At 41.6% G+C, this 22,918-nt stretch overlaps 1 protein-coding gene across 1 annotated transcript in view; it reads left to right on the forward strand.

Annotated features, from left to right (window-relative positions):
* The window catches only part of ITPK1 (inositol-tetrakisphosphate 1-kinase), a 138,518-nt gene that overhangs the window by 10,316 nt on the left and 105,284 nt on the right, over positions 1-22,918 (forward strand). The gene's annotated exons all lie outside the window — the stretch shown is intronic.

Genomic DNA, 22,918 nt, shown 5'->3' on the forward strand with positions numbered 1-22,918 from the left:
TTCAGGTTACAGACTCCGCTAACCCAGAAATAGTACCTCGGGTTAAGAACTTTGCTTCCGGATGAGAACAGAAATCGCATGGCGGCAGTGTGGCAGCAGCAGGAGGCCCCATTAGCTAAAGTGGTTATTCATGTTAAGATCAGTTTCAGGTTAAGAACGGACCTCCAGAACGAATTAAGTACGTAACCAGAGGTACCGCTGTATATGCAGCCGTTTTCTTCAAGTGGAAGATTCTAGGTTCAGTTCCCTGGCGTCTCAGATAGGACTGAGAAAGACCCCCCTCCTCTGAAATCCTGATGCTGTACTAAGGAAGCTGTGCTAAGCTAGATGACAATGGTCTGATGCCTGAAAAAGGTAGCTTCCCAGGTTCCTTTCTATATTGTTTAATATTGTCGTTGCTTCATATAAGACCACATTGTATAAATGAGCTGGCTTAACTTGGCCACAGAACAGGTTTGTCCGTAAAGTCAAAGAAATAGGTTGGAATATTTTAGATTTGCCCTTTTCTCCCCATAAAAGTCCGCAAATAGCTTTTATATGCCATGAGTATATAATGTTCCTCAGCCCTTTTGTTTCTCTTTTGGAGGAAGGAGCATATTGCGTTACACCCTGCAACAACCAGGCAGTGAGCTGTTGGCGTTATGCAATGCCAAGAACTAAGCATGTGCTGTTGAATATGAAATTCTAAAAATTCTGTGACAAAGGATAGGTGAGAGAGCTAACAGTCTCTGCATTATGCTAGCTTCTTGTATCCAGTGGGAATATACACCATGGCTAGTAAACTTGCATTGCAGAGTATTTTTTCCAAATGCTGAATTTAATTGCTTTCTCGCAGTGTGTCATGGCCTGTGCCTTTGTGGAGAATCCCCATTACCTTATGGAGCTGCCCATTTACTTATTGCATTTTTACCCCACCTTTTCTTCAAGGAGCCCCAGGGGACGTATGTGGTTCTCCTCCTGTTTTAATTCCCACAACAACCCTTTGAGGTAGGTTAGGCTGAGAGGCAGTGACTGGCTCAAGGTCACCCAATGAGCATCATGTCTAAGTGGGGATTTGAATCCTGGTGTCTCGGGTTCTTGTCTGATACAGGAATCTACAAATGCTGTCCCATCTTCATCTACTTTTGACCAGTTGTCCCACCTCACTGAAATCTAAATCTTAACACCCATGCGGTTGATGTAAGGTTGGCGTGTTTGTTGTTGAAATCCAGGCCATCTGCCAGTTTAGCCTCATCTGCAGGAAATGACTCACAATAAAGAGTTCTTGCCTTCCTCCTAAAATTCAGGTTTGTCTAGTATGTAGGGGAAAGTGGTTCCATAGCTTTGGGGAAAAGGTAAGAGAAGTATAGCATTCTGTACACTATGTACATCATGGTGCATTTTGCATGTAGCATTACCTCAGATTATGGCTTGGCACAAGTGAATAAGTGTTGGTGTATACAGAGCGAAAATTGCAGCTGTTTCATTCTCCTCTTGGTCCTGCTGTTTCCATTCTCCTTGGAGCTAAGTATTGCATGTGGGCCTGGGCTTATACAGTAGTGCCTCGCAAGACGAAAATAATTCGTTCCGCGAGTCTTTTCGTCTTGCGATGTTTTTCGTCTTGCGAAGCACGGTCCGTCGCAACTGCGCCTCTTCAAGCGGCTTTAAGAAAAAAGCGAACAAACTCGCAAGACGTTTTCGTCTTGCGAAGCAAGCCCATAGGGAAATTCGTCTAGCGAAGCAACGCAAAAACCGAAAAACCCTTTCGTCTTGCGAGGCATTCGTCTTGCGGGGCACCACTGTAGTTTGTTTTACTTGAAACAAACTATTAGCAATAAGTCAAGAACAAACCTTGGCTATACTCAAGGCAAGTTTGGAGCAAGGCATATCGTGAGTCTTGGTTTGCACATAATGGTAAGCCAAACCATGGCTTAGCTCTGGGTAGCAGGACTGGGGGAGGAGTATAGCAGCTGTGATTTTTGCTCTGTGTACCCACTGGTTTACTCATTCACACTAAGCCGCAGTTTGGCTTAGTGATATGTGCAAACCAGGGCAATGTTTATGTGTTTGTAAGTTCCCTCCTCTTTCCTGCATGGATTCCTCACCACTGTTCCATCAGTATTACCCCTGCATCAAAGTTAATGTCAACCATGGTTAGCTTTAACCAGAATTTGAAATCCTGGGGTGAATCTGGCTTGCAGATCGGGTTTTCTTCTTCTTTAGGTAACAGTTGTTAGGTTTTACTTGGCATGAATGCCATGCTACACCATGGTTAGCAGATGTCTATAAGAAATAGGAAGTGTGATTCCACCCCCAGATCCTTTGTCTAATGCATGGTTAATGGATTGCATGAAATATAGTAAGTCTCCACGAGGCTTTTGTTTCTTTGGAATCTGGCATTGTAGAAAAAGACCCATGGAGATCAGAAGCAACCACCCTCTGGGACCTGTCCGTTGAGAATGAGCAAAATCACCCGAGTGATCCTGCAATCATTTAGCTGTTCCTGCAGCCGTAACACAGACATTCAGATCGTTACTCAAACTGAAGGTTTGCAGTACCTGAACACTTAAGGTTTTGAAATGCAGTGTTTTGTACTTCATTCATATAGTGTGCAAAAAATAATAAATGGTAACTGGTCCTTCCGTGTTAGGATAAAGTAACTGCAGGAATCCTCTTAAAATATCTGAGTAGCTGCTACTTACTAGTTTAAAGATGCTAATCTTTTCCATGTATGTGGGTAAAAAAATTTCATTGCACAACCGGATAAGGCAGTGCAACTTTGGTTTCCTTAGAGTTCAGTATAGTTCATCAGGGTTAATGAAGTTCTTGTACTTGAATAGCATGTAATATAGGACTATATTTTATCTAATATTGACATTATCACCATGTTGGGAATTAAGGACATGATAAGAGCCCTGATGAACCAGACTGGAGGCCAGCAGTCTGTTCTCACAGTGGCCAACCAGGAGAAGCTATGGGAAGCTTGCAAGCAAGATGGAACAATTCAGATTTGGTGGTGAAAAAAGATTTCGTCAGTGAAAAGAGAACCCTCCAGACTAGGAACATAGGAAGAACTCTGTTGGATCTTGTCCAATATCCTGGTATTTTCATTGGGCAACCAGATGTCTCTAGGAAGCCTACAACCAGGACCTGAGTAAATCAGTCACATGGGGCTGTATCTAGTGGACCCCCTGAAATGAAAAGACAAGACTGGTTTAGGCCCGTCAATTTCAGTGGTTCTACTTTGAGTATAACTTAGTTGGCATTTAGTTTTCTGGACTTTTTCTTAATGTAGGCAATGTAAGGGTGGGTTTGGAGTGGACAGGAACTGCCTTGTGTACCACAAGCTAATTCTGACTGCCTAGAAACTCCAAAATTGCCATGGTAGTAAAGAGAAGGAGCAACTCTGGAAGTTCCTGCTGGGTTTTTGTTTTCAGTCAAAGGCATTCATGGCTCCCCTGGTCAGGTGAGAGCTCTGAACCTTTTGGTGAAAATGGAGGGAGGGAGCACACTGGCTGCTGTACAAGTTACCCCACTGCCAGTCTATCAGCCACTTCTGCCTCTAGTGGCGAGGAGGAAGAGTAGCAGCCATTGCAGCTGCTCATCCCCCCTCTGCTTTTGGGTTATTGTTCTCCTAAAAGGGCTTGCATCTTCCACCTGTGGATTTCAAAGGGGTTGGGTGTGCCTAATATTGCGTAGGATCAGACTTTAAATGTGTTGAAGCTTATCAAGCAAGTTCCATTGGCAAGAATTGTGTTTTAGAAAAGCCTTTGTTGAGTGAGTGATTCTGCCTCAAACCATATATGTGTCTATCAACCTGCTGTAATATATATATATATATATATATATATATATATATATATATATATATGTAGGTTTTGGTGTCTTCGGGTGTCTTCCCGTGTAAGAGTTGGGGTGTCTAGGCGACCCCAACTCTTACACGGGAAGACACCCGAAGACACCAAAACCTACATTCCTGTACCCGTGAAAATCTACGAAAGCATATATATATATATATATATATATATATATATGAGAGAGGCTTTGTTACAGTTTATTGGGTTGGCTTTAGGCATAGGCCTGGTTTGCATGTAACACTAATCCATGGTTTATAATTATGCTTTACTGATTAATCATCTGAATCTGGCCCAGTGGAATAACTGTGGTTTATTAACCATGAACAAACAACTCTGCAAGTCATGGTTTGTTGTTGCTTTATAAACTGTAAATAATACTTAACACTGTTTTGTGCAGTGTTAGAAATTAGCCAGGCACGATTCCCACATTGAGATTTGTTCTTTAAAATATAAAGTATTATAGAAATGAAATAATAATAATGTAAATACAAATAATAGTGAAAAATAAATTCCACTAGGAAAAGAAACAGTGCCTAGACATTCCACTGTGGAGACCATATCCTAGGTTTAGGGTGCCATTTGGCAAGTAGATTATATACCTGAGTTTCTAACACTGTTTTTTTGCTACCCTGAGGGTCACTTCACTGAGTCATTAAGCTAGAATCTTAATTTAATAAAAAGTGTTGGAATGTATAAATTTCAACTCTGCCCTGTCTTCAAATGAGGATGCAGTGGTACCTCAGGTTACATACGCTTCAGGTTACAGACTCCGCTAACCCAGAAATAGTACCTCGGGTTAAGAACTTTGCTTCAGGATGAGAACAGAAATCGTGTGGTGGCGGCAGCAGGAGGCCCCATTAGCTAAAGCGGTGCTTCAGGTTAAGAACAGTTTCAGGTTAAGAACGGACCTCTGGAACGAATTAAGTACTTAACCCGAGGTACCACTGTAGTTGTGCCTCTTTACAAGTGGAGCAAACTCGTATCAAAACCCAAATAGATAGTTGTATGCATTTAATTAATGGTATTAGAGAAATAATAAACAAGATAGTTGTATGCATTTAATAAATCGGTGTTAAGTAATACTTTTGCTATTAGGCAAACAAGTGCAGTTCTAATTTCTCTGTACCAGGAGTGGTCAACATGGCACCCCCCCCCCCAGAAGTTGCTGGACTCCAAATCCCATCAGCCCCAGCCAGCAAGGCCTAAGGTCAAGTGTGATGAGAGTTGCCGCCCAGCACTATATAGAGGGTACAACATTGGCAACATCTGTTCTTTTGAGCATTAACACAACAATCTTTTGAGCATTAGCACAACAAGGAGTTGTGGGATAGAAGGCTCTAGTGGAATTGCACCAATTATTTTCTTTGCTTTTTTACTTACTCTGAAGCGCTTGTTTCCTTATTGGCACAGGAACCTTTTCCTGTAATATATTTTTCTTTTCTGCCTTGAAGTTGAAAAGTAACAGCCAGCATAACTCCACGTTTGCTTGGCCAACTCCCACCATGATGTCTGTTGCTGACATGATAATTAAACATATTCTTTATTTTCATCACCCTTGGTCGGTATATTTGGCAGGATTCTGTTTCACTTGGTTCCAAGTTGAAATCCTTTCTGTGTGCACCTCTGGCATCTACAGGAGAGTGGTAAAGTAACATTTAAACAGGAAAATGTGCAGGGCAAGGAGGCAGGAATGTAAAGTTCAGATCTAGGCTGTTGGTTTATTTACATCTCTTTTCCAAGGATGCTCCTTAACTTTCATGTCTGCCGTCTCAAATGTGAAATAGGTGATGCAGCAGCAACAAGAACTACTGCTATTTTAGGCTGCATCAATGGAAGTATAGTGTCCAGGTCAAGGGGGGAAATCATACTACTCTATTCTGCCTTGGTCAGACCATACCTGGAATTGTTGTTGTTTGGTCATTTAGTCATGTCCGACTCTTCGTGACCCCATGGATCAGAGCACCCCAGGCACTCTTGTCTTCTGCTGCCTCCCGCAGTTTGGTCAAACTCATGCTGGCAGCTTCGTGAACACTATCCAACCATCTCATCCTCTGTCGTCCCCTTCTCCTTGTGCCCTCAATCTTTCCCAACATCAGGGCCTTTTCCAGGGAGTTTTCTCTTCTCATGAGGTGGCCAAAGTATTGGAGCCTCAGCTTCAGGATCTGTCCTTCCAGTGAGCACTCAGGGCTGATTTCCTTCAGAATGGAGAGGTTTGATCTTCTTGCAGTCCATGGGACTCTCAAGAGTTTCCTCCAGCACCAGCACCTGGAATACTATGTCCAATTCTGGGTACCACAATTTAAGAAGGATATTGACAAACTGGAAGGTGTGCAGAGGAGGGCAACCAAGATGATCAAGGGTCTGGAAACCAAGCCTTATGAGGAGCTGGTTTCAATGCTGGTGACACCACAACTTGTCCACTACACTAAGCTAGCTTAAGAGGCAACGGGCAGACTATGCCGTTTGAGGCAGACACCACACACTACCTCATAGTAAGGCTGTTAGAATACTGAAATACTGTGTCCAGTTCTGAGCACAGCAGTTTAAGAAGGATATTGACAAGTTGGAACGTGTGCAGAAGAGGGTGACCAAGATAGGGTCTGGAAACCAAGCCTTATGAGGCGCGCTTGAAGGAGCTGGGTATGTTCAGCCTGGAAAAGAGGAGACTTTTTTTTTAAAAAAATAATATTTATTAAAAGTTTAAAGATTACAGAAAGAAGTAAAAAAAGAAAAAAAGTAAACAATACAAATCAATACATTACAATACATAAAAAACAAAAACAAAAGACACAATACATCAAAACAAAAGCAAAAAACAATTAAAAACCCATCCAATATTTCCATATCTTTGTCTTTCATTAACTTGTTTCATCGACCTCCTCACACCTCCCTTTTTTGTATTCTGTGGAAAAGAGGAGACTGAGAGGAGAGATGATAGCCATCTTCAAATATCTGAAGGGCTGTCACATGGGAGATGGAGCAAGCTTGTTTTCTCCTGCTCTGGAGGCTAGGACTCGAACCAGTGGCTTCAAGTTACAAGAAAGGAGATTTCGACTAAACATCAGGAAGAACTTTCTGACAGTAATAGCCCAACAGCAAATAGTCAAAGGTCAGTTTGCTGCAGCCATGCAAGCAGAGACCTGTTGGGAGCTATCCAGTTATTTGTCTGATGTTCCCTTCTAACTTTTGATCAAAACCGAAGCCTGGTTTTCTTCCCAGAGCCAATAGACAGTTTCCTCCATAAGTATATAAATCTTTAAAACAAAAAGCTTAAAACTCTCTTTTCTTTTCTTTTTTCTCTTCTCCATACTCACTCCCTGCCTGTTGCAATTAAATGAAAAGTACATTAAATAAAGTATATGTTGGAGAATGCATTTATGGAGGTTCTCTTTATTTAATCAAAGTTGCATTCTAGTTTTTGTTTGGTGCATCGAATATTGGGTAAAATCACTTCAAATGTTTGATTTGCAAAAACAAACAATCAGCTTTTGCACTCACTGCATTCTGTGATTTAATGCAAAGGCTCGCTTTCAGTTTAGAGGCCCCTAATCTGTTCCTAAGAATGCAACCAGTGCGTTTATAGAACCCTTAAGAATAATTAAATTGCAGTCATGGGTGGAGGGATGCTTCGTCCCGTCCCGTCGAGTCCCGTCCTCCCCAAGGAAACCAAAGAATGGTATTAATGTGTTGCACTGAGAATTTTTTTCAGCTAACTGCATGTTATTCATTCCTGAAGAATCTAAAGCAGTGTCTGTGTGTGGGTGTCTCTAGAGTCAGGGTGACAGCAGTATCCTGCAGGAGATAATTATTTGAGTATTTATGATGCAACAGTGATGATGGTGCTCTTGGGTTAGCCTGAGCTCCATCTTTCCCATTGCTCCCCTCCCACCCTTTGAACTGAGGAAACGTACTGAGTTCAGTTGATTAAATCTGGTAACTGTGTTATAAACTTTTTTTTTAATAAATCAAATTTATTGCTCCTAACCTATGTTAGAAAAGTTCCAGAAAGGCATCTGGAAACTCGAATTGTCATTTTAAAAATTTGCGGTTTAGGTGTTTCATTTTAAGTTCCCCCATTTTCCTCACTAGGCAGTTAAAAAAAATGCTTGCCCTATGATGAGTTTACAAATAGATGATCAAACTGACTTAAATAACGCAAATTACTTGGGAGTGTCACCCATTTCATTTGAACAGAAGAGATAGTAATTTAAATGCACAAAAATTGAACCTGTTTTTTATACCTCTGCTGTTACTGTGTTGTCTTCTGTCCATCTCCCTGGCAGACAAAGGTTCAATGTCTTGGAGAAGCTAAAAGATTTCTTCCTGACCCATCGCCCAGAGAATTGTGATGGATGTTTGAAGTAACTCTTCCCATGATGGAAACATTTTTAATAATAATAATAATAATAATAATAATAATAATAATAATAATAATAATAATTGGAGTTATTCAATTACTAGATAGGGTAGAAAGAATACAGATCTTGATTAAGGAAGCCATCATAAAATGTATTCTAGCCCTCTGCAAAATATCTGGTACTGCATACATACCAGATGTGTGTTAGTCACATTGGTGCTGAAGATGGAACAACAGAGCCAAGGCTGATGGTTCCAGTAGTAGATAGGTAGCCGTGTTGGTCTGCCATAGTCAAAATAAAAAAATTCCTTCCAGTAGTACCTTAAAGACCAACTAAGTTAGTTCTTGGTATGAGCTTTCGTGTGCATGCACACTTCTTCAGATACACTGGCAACTTCTGTTTCAGTGTATCTGAAGAAGTGTGCATGCACACGAAAGCTCATACCAAGAACTAACTTAGTTGGTCTTTAAGGTGCTACTGGAAGGCTGATGGTGCAATTATTGGTAGGTAGAGGAAGCAGTGGTGGCATTTGGCTTAAGTACTAGGGCACAGAGTCTCCCCCTACCCCTAGCCTTTTCATGCCATCTTCCCCTCTTTTGAGCTCAGAGCAGCATGTTATTCCCACCAGAACCCTGTGAGCTTCACCCAGTTTGCGTCCCAGCTGATGGGGGCTTATGGGCATCCAAGTCCAAAATGAGGACATTGGCCTCATTCACACATGACAGTAAACCATAGTTAATGGTATACCGTGATTGCGTCCTTTTGGCCTGTTTCACTTCTTCCCACCAGCACATGAAGGATGCAAACAACAATTCCTGGCTTAGATATGTGTCCCTTAAGCCTAAGGTACTGCTTGAAACCTTATGCTGCAGCTCGATCACTGATATTATCTGCAGGAGCATTGCAGCAATTACCTGAGTTGATGTTCCTTGTTTGACAACAGCAAGAAACTGAGTCTTTAGTGTCATCAGTCCAGTCCTGTGGAATACTCCGTCAACAGAGATTTGTGCAAGAATACATCTTTCCACGATAGTTACCTGATTTCCGATTTTAACTCTCTCCCCTCCTATGGTTTTTATTGTACCGTCGTAGCTTGGATCGTGAACGCCTTGCGAGTTGAACATTTTGGCTCCTGAGTGCTGCAAACCCGGAAGTGAGTTTTCCAGTTTGCGAATGTTCTTTGGAACCCAAACCTCTGATGTAGCTTCCGATTGGCTGCAGGAGCTTCCTGCAGCCAACTGGAAGCTGTGCCTTGGTTTCCAAACATTTTGGAAGTTGAACAGACATCCGGAAAGGATTCCGTTCGACTTCCGAGGTATGGCTGTATTGTTTTTATATACAAATATACAAATTAGTGGTATATAAGTATAGAAGGCAGACAGGTGGCACTGTGGGTTAAACCACAGAGCCTAGGACTTGCTGATCAGAAGGTCGGCAGTTCGAATCTCTGCGATGGGGTAAGCTCCCGTTGCTCGGTCCCTGCTCCTGCCAACCTAGCAGTTTGAAAGCACGTCAAAGTGCAAGTAGATAAATAGGTACTGCTCCGGCGGGCAGGTAAACGGCGTTTCCGTGCGCTGCTCTGGTTCGCCAGAAGCGGCTTAGTCATGCTGGCCACATGACCCGGAAGCTGTACGCCAGCTCCCTCGGCCAATAAAGTGAGATGAGCGCCGCAACCCCAGAGTCGGTCACGACTGGATCTAATGGTCAGGGGTCCCTTTACCTTTACTGTCTTGCTTTGTGGGTTTACCATATTCATTTAGTGGGCCACTGTGTGCACTTAAAAGGATCCCTGCTGGATCAGGCCCAAGGCCCCTCTGGGTCTGCTTCCTGCTCTTACCGTGGGAATAAAATGTGGTTTGTCTGATCTGTAGATGTCCTTAGGTTCTCAGCATTTTGTGCTCCTCCTCCTCTCCTAACCTTAATTTCCACCAAAGACTTGAAACCAGCTTCAATCCTAGTTAAAAGCAAAAACCTGTTGATAAAAGCTGTTGGGGTGAATTCGCACTTGAGAGGGGAAGGACCATATGATTCAAGGCTGACATTCTACTTTTCTAAACTTGTGTTTCTGAATAAAAAAATTCCTTCCAGTAGCACCTTAAAGATGAGCTTTCGTGTGCATACACACTTCTTCAGATACACTGTTTCTGAGGCAGAGCTCTTTTTTCACTGCAATCTTCCAGGAGGTTCCTGTTAGTCATAGAGTAACTATGACTAAGTTTCTCATTTACTGGCCACATCAATAAATTTTTCATATAGTTGCCACAGCACTGTAAATCGCCGCCAGTCTTCCCTTTATCTAGAAGCAAAGCGTCACTATACCGGAACGTCTCTGGCTGATTGTTCTGATAAGGTTCAAGAATGAGATTTTTGAATGACGGTGTCTTAAATGAAAGGAAGTTTAGTCAATCCCTCTCTGACATTCAGGTGAAATGAAAATGGATAAGATAAGGGTTTGTGCTACAATAACTTCCAGCAGTTCTGCTATTAGGAAGGCACAATGGTTTTGTGCCAGCTAAGATTCTTCAGATGGAGTGAGTTTAGGACTGTTGACCACTAATACTTTATCTTTCGGGTGCTTTTGAATCTGCCGTTTTCATGGGCCCCGGTGCCAATAGGCTAGATTATCGAGGCCTCCAACTGCACCTTCATTCATTCATTCATTCATTCATTCATTCATTCCATTCACATTTGCACAGGGGAGCTACCTTCTGTTCACCTTGGTATAAATGGGTTACCAGATACCCCTGGGAAATCAAAGGTGGTCAGACGCCTTGTGGATCTTAAGCGTGTCTGCAGTTGCACACATCTTATGCTCCAGATGGTGTGTGAGGTCGATTTTGACCGTGACTGTTAGACTCTTGCTGAAGATTTAGTCACCACGAGTTAATGACCTTCTGGGGTCATAAAGCAACAATGAACTTTGCATCTTCACTAACAGCTGAGGGCCTAAGAGGCTTTTAGCTACTCAAAAGAAATGTGAGTAGTAACAACGGTTTCTCCAGATACAGTGGTGAGCCAGGAATGCAGAAATTGATGGTGGTAGTGGGGGGGGACACCCCCCCATCCTGGCCCCAAGTGTGTTAAGTCAGTAAGAGGTGATCAAAACAGGTAGCTTTCAGTGCAGCAGCAACTGCATTGAAGGTTTTGTTCTAGAGCTGGAAATTAATGAGCCTCCTTGCTATGTGTTGTATTGAGTAGGTGCAAAAACTGATCTCTCTCTCTCTCTGGCTTCTTCAGTGCTTATAAAAGTGACCTGAAGCCATTTTTGGGTGGCACGGAGCTGCAGTCCCCCCCCCCTGACTTTATTTCGCTAGCTGTAAATGCAAAAGTCTGAAATTGCTGTGTGGTAGTGGAAGAAAATATCTTTAATAATGTTGAGTTTCAAGATAGTGGCTGTGTCGAGATTTAAAGATAGCCCAAGTGAATGTGTACTTAATTCCCTATCAGATTCTTAACCCTCTCAAACTTAAGATATTTATAATACTTGATTGGGGTTGTTAACAGATCTAGTAAGGAATCCAGGGACAAGATGGTCTTGGATAAATAATCTGTTTTAGAGACCTCTAGTCTTACATCTGCCGTATTTGAAACCTCAACTGGGTCACTAACTCTCATTAATGTTTATGTTTCAAACAGCATTGGTGCCAAAAGGGACAGTTTGTCTACACACAGAGATATCTCTTGATCAACCGTGGAACAGGTCCCGACAGAATTCCACAAGAATTGTTCTGGCCCAGTGCTGAATTATTTGCTGCAAGGCACTCTTTCAGAAGCATAAACAAGATTATTCTGAATAATTCAGTAACAGGAAGAAGTTCATAGAATTACATAAGACTCTTTGGGAGTCCCCCCCCCAAAAAAAAACGTTGAAAGATTCTGTAACTTTCAATTTACCTGTTGAAACTTTGCAACCATCAAGGTATGTTCAAATATGGCTTTCCAAAACCCAACCCAGCTCTTCTCATCAGCTTTTCATACATGCCACATCTCATGTGCTTTTGTCAAGCTTGGAAAGAGGAGCTATCCTTGAACTGGACAGCTCACAGCTGTGAGCTTATGAGTAATTCTGTTAAATTCATAGAATTACTTAAGAGTCTGTGGGAGATTCCACCAAGGGATTCTTCAGCTTGCAATTGGCATGTTGAAACTTCACAACCATCAAGATATTGAGACATGTTCAAATATGGCCTTCTACAATCTCCTCCACCCTGTTCCTCAGCCCCCAGATCATCAGTTTCGGACAGATGTCACATTTCTGGCCAGCTCACAACTATGGTCTTGTGACTAATTTGGCCACAATTTGCTATAAGTGTATCCTTTTCCCATAAGCCAAAGGCTGCATTTCGACATAACGAGAACAAGTGTTGGCCTTGTGTGCTATGTATGGCTATGAGGAGAATGGAAATGGCTACTTCTGTTTTGTCTAAAACGCAGCGTTTCGATTTCATCCTGAATTGCAGTTAATTTTAACTGTGGTTAGTCATGGGTGTAGCCAGGATTTTTGTTGGGGGAGGGCGGGCCTTTTGTAGGGGGTGCAGAACCTCAGCTATGTATTTTTATTGATTTTTTAATGGGGGGGACAGCTGCCCCCCTTGCCCTCCATTGGCTACGCCCATTTGGTTTGTTGAAACAAATCAGTTTCATAAACTCTGATTTTAAGTTGACTTGCTTCAACAAACCATAAGGTTTGTTTGGGTTTGGATGACACAGCTAGAATTGGAAGGCCTGGGGGGGGGGATGGGGAGGGGAGCAGAAATCCTGTCACACAAGTGGACATCCTTGTATGGTATGGTGGCTTAGTGCTACGCTGGAAACAAGGCACAATAATTTTCAGAATACATGATGTTAGTGGCTTCTTCTGGTTTTTTTAATTGATCCTTATGAACTGGCAAAACCAGAGGCTACAGGTCCCTTGTTGTTCACTAGCTTGTATCTCTATTTGTAACAACAAAATTAAAAATATATGATGATGATGATGATGATGAATAATACACCGCCCTACACCTGCAGGTCTCAGGGCAGTTCACAGGACGAAATCTGAGTATAAAACCACAAAGTACATAATCAAAATAAAAACAACAATCACCCAATAACCCCCCCCCCTCCAGCACATTTTGAAAGCACATAGGATGTCATTCAAATCATCCAAAGACCTGATTAAAGAGAAACTTTTTGCCTGGCACCTAAAGGTGTATAACAAAGTGACTCAATCCATAAAGGGTGAGATTTTTATTTTTATTTTTTCTTTGAAGTATGGCATATTTTTCAATTCCCCCTCAAATTTCTGTGCCCCCCCCAAACCTCTCAAGGGAAAAAACCCCATCTTTTCCCATAAGCAGAATTTCTGGAATTTTTACATCTTTAGACACAGTAAGCTGTGACTGACCTAAAATGAAAGCAAAGGTTTCCAAACTCCATGTGGCTGTGTCAGAGGCTTGTTATCGTAACACTAACCTTAATCCTCTTTTGAAATATCTGCTGTTCCCTTTTAAAAAAAATAAAAAAATCCCAGAACAAATGGAAGTTTAACACATTCTGTTTTGTCTTGAACATCGGATAAAGTATTATTTAATATAGCAAAACCTCTCTGGGTTGGACTCTTCCAATAAGTATCTCAATTAATTGTTTTCTGAAGAAAGGAAGTATCTAAAATGCCACCCACCCATTTTGGGATAGCACCACATCACTTACCCCTGTCCTAGGGTCTAAGCACCATTAAGTGCTCTGTAATTGATTGATTTATTGGCTTTGATTTGGCAGCTCAATATATGCCGGCACCAAATGCTCAACAAAATGACGTTTGGATCTCAGGAAGTTCTGAATCCACATTTCTGATACTTTCCTTGGGGCAGCGAAGATGTTTTACGACTTCTACAGTGGAATGCTGCACGCAGTTTAAGGCCCTTGTTTTGGACAATCTGCGCTTCTTTGGCTGTCTTTATAGGGCACCGTGATTCATATTAAATTGGTTTGCCAATGCCTCTCCTTGTAATAATGGAAAATTTCAACTGAGGACACTCTGTCTTCACTGCAGCTGTGTCCGTGGTGGCCCTTCCAAGCTCTTTCAGTTCTAACGCTTGGAACGAGAGTCGTTTGACCTGTTGGAGCTTGAGCATTTGGTGTTTGTAGTACACAGTGAATCATCCACCTTTTTGTTTTCCCTTGGAACTCTATGAGAAAGTTAGCCACAGACTGATTAGAGAACCAGTATATATTTTGTTTTGCTTTTTTTAAAAAAAGATACCTAGGATTATGGTTAGTCTGGAATGTATTACTGATGTCTCTGCCTCCCTGCTTTTAATCTTTGCTTCGATGTTTCATACCTGTTTTCTGTGATGATTTTGCTTTATGCTTGGTTTTGCATTACAAACACACACACACACACACACACACACACACACACACACACCTGGCTTCAACTTCCACCCCTCGGCCTCATATACTGTATATGAAACAGAGGTTATCTTGATGCAAATGGGCTAGAATGACCTTCAGGATCACTTCCAACTCTACAATTCTATGAAATCCCACAAGATTTTGTGCTGACAAATGACAAAGATTATGAGCCACTGGAGACAAAGTTCTGTTTAATCAAACATGATCAAGTAAATAGCTTGTTCTTCTTCAATTTAACATGTATTGTTGATGGTTAGAATTAGATTCTGGTTCACCCAGCTTTAGGGTGTGTTTTGACTTCTTTTTGCTTATGATAGCAGAATTCACTTTCGTTTTCGTTTTAGGTGAGTGCTCAGGAGTCTTAAAGGCGCTTGTGGTTTGCAAACATGCCATTTTTCGTTTTGTTCCTTAAAACAGTCTGGTGTGCTAATGGCAGATCAGCATTTCTTTGGTCTTCCCATTTCAAACATATGTGTACTATATAGTAGCAGACATTCGTGGAAATTCAGCTTATTATACTGATATGTGATACAGTTGTTAGTGTGCTGGATTAAGACCTGGGAGACCAGGGTTCCAATCCTACGCAGCCATGAAATTCACTGAGTGACCTTGGACCTGTCACTCACTCTCAGCCTAACCTACCTCAAAGGGTTGTTGTGGGGATTAAGTGGGGAGGAGCAGAACAATGCTTGCCACCTTGAGCTTCTTGGAGGGAAAGTGGGATATAAATGCAAAAATAAAATATGAAATCAACATGGGATGTGTCTTCTTCATTGGAGGTTTTTAAGCAGAGGTTGGATGGCCATCTGTCATGGATGCTTTAGTTGAGATTCCCGCATTGCTGAGGGTTGGACTATATCAGGCATAGGCAAACTCGGCCCTCCAGATGTTTTGGGACTACAACTCCCATCATCCCTGACCACTGGTCCTGTTAGCTAGGGATGATGTTAGCTGTAGTCCCAAAACATCTGGAGGGCCGAGTTTGCCTGTGCCTGGACAATATGGTCCCTTCCAGTTCTACAATTCTATGATTCTATAATTCGTGGAATGGGGAAAAACCAAGTGTGAATTGCGGCCAAATCACCTAACTGTGGGATGAATCTTAACTGAATGAAGAAATTGCCTTAGGTGGTTTGGCTGCTTCAGCCTATGGAGGCTAATCCTATATCACAGGATCAGCAGGGTCGATTTGTGAATTAAAATTTGCATGTTCTGAGTATGAAGCCAAAACATGAAGGAAAAGACTCAATGCCACATCCATTTTGGTAGTTTGGGCAATCCTCAATTGATGCTCTTCCAAAAGGAGCTCAGCTTCTTCAGCCCCCACTGTGTAGCTCCTCACACAAGACAAGCTCCTTAGTCCTGCCCAAATTGATGAAGATTGGGTTTGTCTCTTTTAGTCAGTAACAAGGGAGAGATCTTTCTCTGCAGGAGCACCCCAAATATGGAATGCCCTCCCTAAACCGTCTCATGTGATGCCTACAAAAACAACCCTGGGATGGCTCTCTTGACATGAGACTCTTGATCTCAGGGTCCGAGTTTGAGACCCACGTTGGGCAAAAGATTCCAGTATTGCAGGGGCTTGGACTAGATGACCCTTGTGGTCCCTTCCAACTCTATAATCCTATGATTCTCTAGCCTAGTGATCCTCCTTCAGTAGGAGAAAGAAGAACAAAGCTGGCAGATGGCAAGAGGCACAACTTGGAGCCTTCAATCTGCTCTTTTTATATAAGCACCTAAACTCCACTAAATAATCACAGGCTGTTGGACAGAACATTTTGTGGGTGGAGGGACAGAAACAGGGTCAGACCTTTAAGAAAATACACACATGGATAAGCCCTAAGTCACAGTAGGATTTTCTACATACTGTGTTTACTATATTTGGTTCACTTCAGGCAGTTGTACCTACAGTCCTCTGGGATGGAAGGTCAGGTTAGGTGGAAGTAAAAAAACATTGCATGGATGTCAAGAACCAGCCCTTAACACTGTTTATTGTTTGAGTAAGATTTGCAGTACATAGATGCTTGGGGAATTGCTATTCTTATTTGAAACTTTCTTGCAGACAAATTCATTTTGTTAAGACTTCTTGCAAGGTAAGTGTGTCTGGGTTGAGTCTCTAGAGACCCGCGCAGGCACACATCAGCAGTTCCGGAAAGTGTCAAAGGATATATAAAGAAGCTCGTTCAATTTCCCACCAAGGAAATTCATTCAGTTGCATGGCGCAAATCTGACCCGGGATCTTCCTTTTGACCGCAATCTGCAACATGGGACCTAGTTTTAATTTAATTCTCTCTCTGTGTGTGTGAGCGAGACAGAGATAGACAGACAGACAGACTCTGTTTAAAGTTGTTTGTTCTCCCTAGGAAACCCCGGGGAATTGCATTTCTGTGTGTTTGGAATGGAGGGAATAGTGAAAGCCAACAACATAAATCTTAGAGTCTGCGCCAAACTATGATTCCCAAGACTTTGAAGAGAAGCCGTAAAACTAGTGTAGAACCGGGATAAACCTGCTTCCCTCAGTCTGTCTCCCCTTTTCTGTTTTTCAACATCTTTTTTTGAAAAGTCACATGTTTTGGGTCTTGGCTGCATCTTACTACAGTGGTACCTCGTGTTACGTACTTAATCCATTCCGGAGGTCTGTTCATAACAGGAAACCGCTTGTAACATAAGGCGCGCTTTCTCTAATGGCGCCTGCCGCACCGCCAGAGCGTGACTTCCACTTGCATCCCAGGGCAAAGGTTGCAACAAGGGGCATCTACTTCCAGGTTAGCGGAGCACGTAACCCACAGCATTCATAAGGGGGACGGTACGTAACACGAGGTACCACTGTGTAGGAACTGACTAAACCATTTGGAAACGAATGGTATATTTCCTGTTGTTGTTCTCCACCTAAACAGAATCTTGTTGGGCGAGTTGCATTGTGTAGCTAAAATGAGCTTAGCTTAATGTAGCCGTCCCATAGACATCCGACTGGCAATTTTGGGGACAAAATGCTAGATTTAGATGGGCCTTTGGTCTGATTTGCTACTATTCTCCTCACGCTCTTGTGTGCGTAGTAGTTAGTGGGCATGTTTGGAGACTGCTGTGATGCCACTTAGAAGTCATTTCCTGTGTTTAGATTTAAAAGCAGTTTGCTGCGTTGGTGGGATGAAAAGTTAAAACCTGTAAAAGCAACTCCCACCCCCAAAGTGCTTGACAGAGGCAATGTTCGAAGCAATGTTTTCAACTTATGCCCTGGTTCTCCTGTCCTTATCCTTCCTTTTTTCTTTTTTTTTAAAAAATAGCTTAATATTAGCATATGCAAATTTATTTATTTAGAAAATTAATATACAGTGCTGCTGAGCATTTTTGGCAAAAATGGCTATAAAATCAAAAAGCAATAAAATAAAAATAAAGATCAGAATGCAATAAATATGCTTAAAACCTATCAATTAAAACAATGCCCTTGGGGAAAGAAGATTTTAGGAAATATTTGAGGCATCCAACAATTTCATTTACCTACATAGCAATCCCTCTGTTGCTTGATTTAGGTTTAAGTGACCCTACAGGTAGTTCACCTGTAATTTTCATGAAAAGTCTCATGAAAAGTTTCATGAAAACTCATGAATGAGATGAGCCAGAATCTATTTTTCTGAATCTAAACCAGTAATGCTTATTTAAGTTTGGTGGGTCTACCTACCCACCCCCAGAACTACATTGAGCAGCAGCAAACACAAGCCACTTCTACTGTAGAAGAGTTGGTTTCTTTTATACCGTTTATTTTGGGATAGCTCCTTACAGAGCAGTTAACAAAATTTAAATGCAATCCACACAATACAAGATCAGTAAAACCAATACAATCACAAACTAAAATTAAAATAGTATAGTTTTTAAAGTCTTATTGCTAGCACATCCAGATTAAAAATGAAGCTCCTGCTTCTTTTGTGTCCAGTGTAAACACAAAAGAAAAGCTTCTGTTTCCTGTTCTATTGTCACCCAAGTTATAGAGGAACTGTTGATGTATTGCATTAACATGTCGGTTATATTACGTACATCTTTATCTGTTTTAAGCAAGCCCTTCAACTGGCTGTTGAATGTGAAACTAATAAAATATCCAGTGAAGTATTGGCCAAATATATTTTTAGCAATATCCATTGATGTTCAGGCAGACTTCCACTCATGCACTGGGACTTTTCTTTCCTCCCCTCTTCTCCAGAAGTTCCCCCAACCACCCGGAGAAGATTTTGGGGGCATGCAAGGGACTGGAAGGCAGGAGTAGAAGATAACACACCACTTAGATGTCACCCAGGCCTCTTGTTCCAACTGTTTGTTATATTTCAATAATGTGCTTTTTGTTTTGTTTTCGGAAGTACACTGTGCCTTTGTCGATCCTTCAGCATGTAAGAATATTGGGTATGCCCACCGATGCCATTGCAGTTGTATATTCAATACCTTCAAGAGCACATTGGCTGTGCGTGTGTGTGGCTATGGTTAGCTGGTATATCTGCAGCAATGCTGTTATCTTCCTGTCTGGCGATGACTATCATGACAAAAATGAGGTTACGCATGGACAGTTTATTGCTCCAGTTCTGTGTCCCAAGAGTTCCAGCGCTGAAAAACATGGACAGGCATTCGGAGATTATTTCTTTCTCCATCTCTGTGATTCACCTATAACAAGTTATTGTGGCGTTTCATTTTCAGGGAACAATCTCTGGTATGTAAGGAAGGGTGATAAGTGCTTTCTCAACAGCTGATTCCTAGCCAGCTGGGGCAGTGGCCCAGGAGTCTTGCAACGTTAATCCCCAGTGTCAAGAATCGTGACTCAGCTCTTCCCGGTATGAGAATTACAGCTCTACTTTACGAACCTGTCGCCTTGATTATAGTTGACCCCATCCCACCAGCCCCATGCATGTCAGAAGCCTTTTAAAATTGAATGCTGAGGTTTTCGTAGCGTTTTTTTTTAAAAAAAACACAACCCAAGGCCTTGTAACTTACGTAAGGGTTTCAACGGGGCAGCCCTTGTGCTGCTGACTCTATACTGTCAAAGCCCTCTAATCTAATCCAAAACAGGAAGACTGCAAGTAACATAAGTTCAAGAGGAAAAGGATTATAATGCCTCTGTACGTGAGAGGCCTGGTGCTCTATTGTGGCTTAGGAAATTCTGACTGAGTCAGGGTCAAACCATCTATCAATATCTTCTGAGGGAAAAGCCTAGGAGCTCTTCTTGTGCCTAGTTCTCTTCTTGTGCTGCTTTTTATATGCACGTGTCTCTTAAAAGCACTAGGTGTTTTTGAATGTATCTAATGTGTTCTAAAGGAGCTTTATTGATTTAATTGTGTAATGCTTGCTGATAAAAAGAAATCTAGGAAAACACCAAGGGAGGCGGCATTTCACTGCACAAGACAACTGGCCCATCTGGACCAGTATTTATTGACACTGGCTGGCAGCAGCTTTCGGAAGCTTGGGGAAAAGTTCCTTTCCCCCACGCCTAATTCTTTAGCCAGGGATGAAAGCTGACGCCGGATGCAAGGGATGTTTTCTATCACCGAGTAATGGCTCCTGACAAAGTGATCTGAAATTTGCCCTCCCTATAATTCCATTTCTCTCTATATATATATTGACACACCTGTGACACAGTCCCCTCATAAGAAAGCAAGATCCATTCCTAGTTAGTTCCCTCCCTCCCTCCCTCAACTTTTTGTCCTCACTGCCTCACAAATTATAGAGCATCCTCCTCGAAAGAGAGCCATTTCTCTGCTTGTCACACCACCCCGGTTTTCTTCTCATGTGCCTTTTTCTTCATGGGTGTCCAGAGACATTTTTTCCAGGGTGTGTGTGGTGGGGGAGGGATGTGAAGTAAAACAGTGTTGGGGAGAGCAAGCTAGTTACTCACAAAAATAAAAATAAAATAAATGTCTGCACATTTTAACTTACACTTCAGGTTCTACAAATGCTAGAAATGTAACCTTTTTTTAAAAAAAAGGAAAGGTGGGAATCTGGGGGTTATGGTCCCTGTCTCGTTTAATTTATCTACAGTCCCTCCCAATATTTTTCTAGAGGCGTTGTTTTTCTCTTCCCTGTCCCCCCTTTAATCTTTGCCTCATTTCTGTTTCATTGCACTTATAAGATACCCCCTTACCTTCCCTCAGCCACTTATACCCCCTGTTTGGTTTGTATCTCGGTCTCTGAACAGCTCATAATATAAATAAAAGTGAATTTCCAAAAAATTTTAAGGAGGCAGTATCCTGCTTACACACGTGTGCCCTTCACGCTTGATGAGGTGTGTATGTGTTTAGTATTCAGGATAGGCATATACAAGAACAAACTAGTAAAATGAGAATCTGCCTTTAGGCTTGGAATATCTCGAATTCCTTTCCAACCCCCATGACAGCATATCTGGTAGTCATACGACGACCGCAACTACTGTCGTTTTCTGCTTAAGTCATTTTGTAGCCATAACATGCAGTGTACAGAACCATGTTTGTTCTGTGTGTCATGTTACACTTTTTTTTTTTGAGGAAAATATGATTCTCCTGTTGACATTTGCTCTTCCCCAGTTGCTTCTGCATCCAGTGCGATGGCAGGGCATGTTAACATTATGGATGGTTCTGCTTTCTGAGAATGTGGAGTCAAAGCTTTCATATTCCCTCTTGAGTCACGAGGGGGAAGGAGGCAGGGTTAGAAACTCAGATATATAAGTTAATAGCTCCTTAATCCTAGATTAGGGCTGCCACAATGTCTAGGTGCCATTCCCCGCCCAGTGGAGATGATGATGATGATGATAAATTTCATTTCTATATATTTTAAAGAAAAAACCTCAGAGCGGTTTGCAACACATTAAAACATCAAATAAAACAATCCAGAATAAAACAAATTCAAGCTTCAAGCAAAATATTTCAGATCCTCCTCTAAGTGACATTTTGCTTTCCCCATATTTATTCAGTGTTGGGCTAGGACCTGGGAGATCAGGGTTCAAATCCCCACTCAGTCATGAAGCTCACTGGGCGATCTTGGGCCTCTTAACCCACCTCACAGGGTTGTTGTAGGAATTAGCTGGGGGGGGGGTGAACCATGTACTCAAGGAAGGAAAAGGTGGGATTCAGATGCAGTAAATAAGCTCTTCTATTTACTAGCTTAAGAAAGCTGGAGGGGCCAGCCAGATGGAGATGTCAGTCACCAGCCTGGCATCCAGAAATCTCCATGTAGTCGCAGTTAGACCCATGCCAGAAGCAAAACGCACCTGGCGCCTGGCTAATTTCTAACACTTGGAGGGAAGGAGATCATGACTGAAAGACAAGGCAGAGATATGACTGCTCTAGAGCTGTAAATCAGGGGTAGGGAACCTGTAGCCTTCCAGATATTGGGTTCCAACTTCCATTTCCCCTGACTGTTGCCCATGCAGACTGGAACTGGTGAGAATTGGGGCCCAAGAACAGCTGGAGTCCCCATCCCTGCTAAAATTAATTCAACAGCAGATTTTTCTTTTAACAAAGAAAGCCGATTAGGTTTTTTTAAAGGTTTTTTTTGGCCTCCTTTGGTTTTCAAAGGTGAAATTTGTGCATTTCAATTAGAAGAAGGCTACATCAGAATTATTAAGTAGCTGTGAATAATTTAGAAACCAAATCAAAATAGTTGTCCATCACAATGATCACATTTTCTTACTGTTTGGTGTAAGAAATTAGTGGACGTAAGCAGCCAAGAATGCGCCTGACTTTTTCATTTGAACTTTGATTTTTTATTTTGCACTGGAATATGCACTAGTAAATCAGTGAACACATTTTGTTAATTGGCACTATAAAGAACTTTCAAAAACACCTTAAGTATATCGGCCATCAGTTTGTTGATATTTGCTCCATTTGAAAGCATAATAAAAATATGTAACGGGGGTGGTTAGGGACATATGTCACTCTTCAAAAATGACTTCATGGTTGGTGATTTCTACCTTCATCTTGTTGCCAGCTTGCTTATTATAAACATCTAATAGCCTGACATGCTTCAGATAATATAGAAATAAGAATAATGTATACCACGGTTGTATGTTTATACTGATTGATTGATTTGATAGCAAATACTGGGTGAAATTCAACTATGTTTTAGTCAGAGTGGAACCCTTGAAATGAATAGACCTAACTCTGCTAATTAATTCCAGTGTTTGATAAAACCTAGTAGAATACCTCTAACTGTCTTTTAGTATTGAGATTTGCAGGTATTATTTTATAGATTTCTAGTCTGTATTTTAATGATTAGTTGTTATTCTAAGAAGCCAATGTTAAGATTCCAATATTTAAAATAGCAGCAAAAACAATTAACAACAATAAAATAATCTAGAATAAAATGGTTCTTTAAAAT

The sequence above is a fragment of the Podarcis bocagei genome, assembly GCF_964188305.1.
Source record: "Podarcis bocagei genome assembly, chromosome: 1".
Classification (NCBI taxonomy): Eukaryota; Metazoa; Chordata; class Lepidosauria; order Squamata; family Lacertidae; genus Podarcis; species Podarcis bocagei.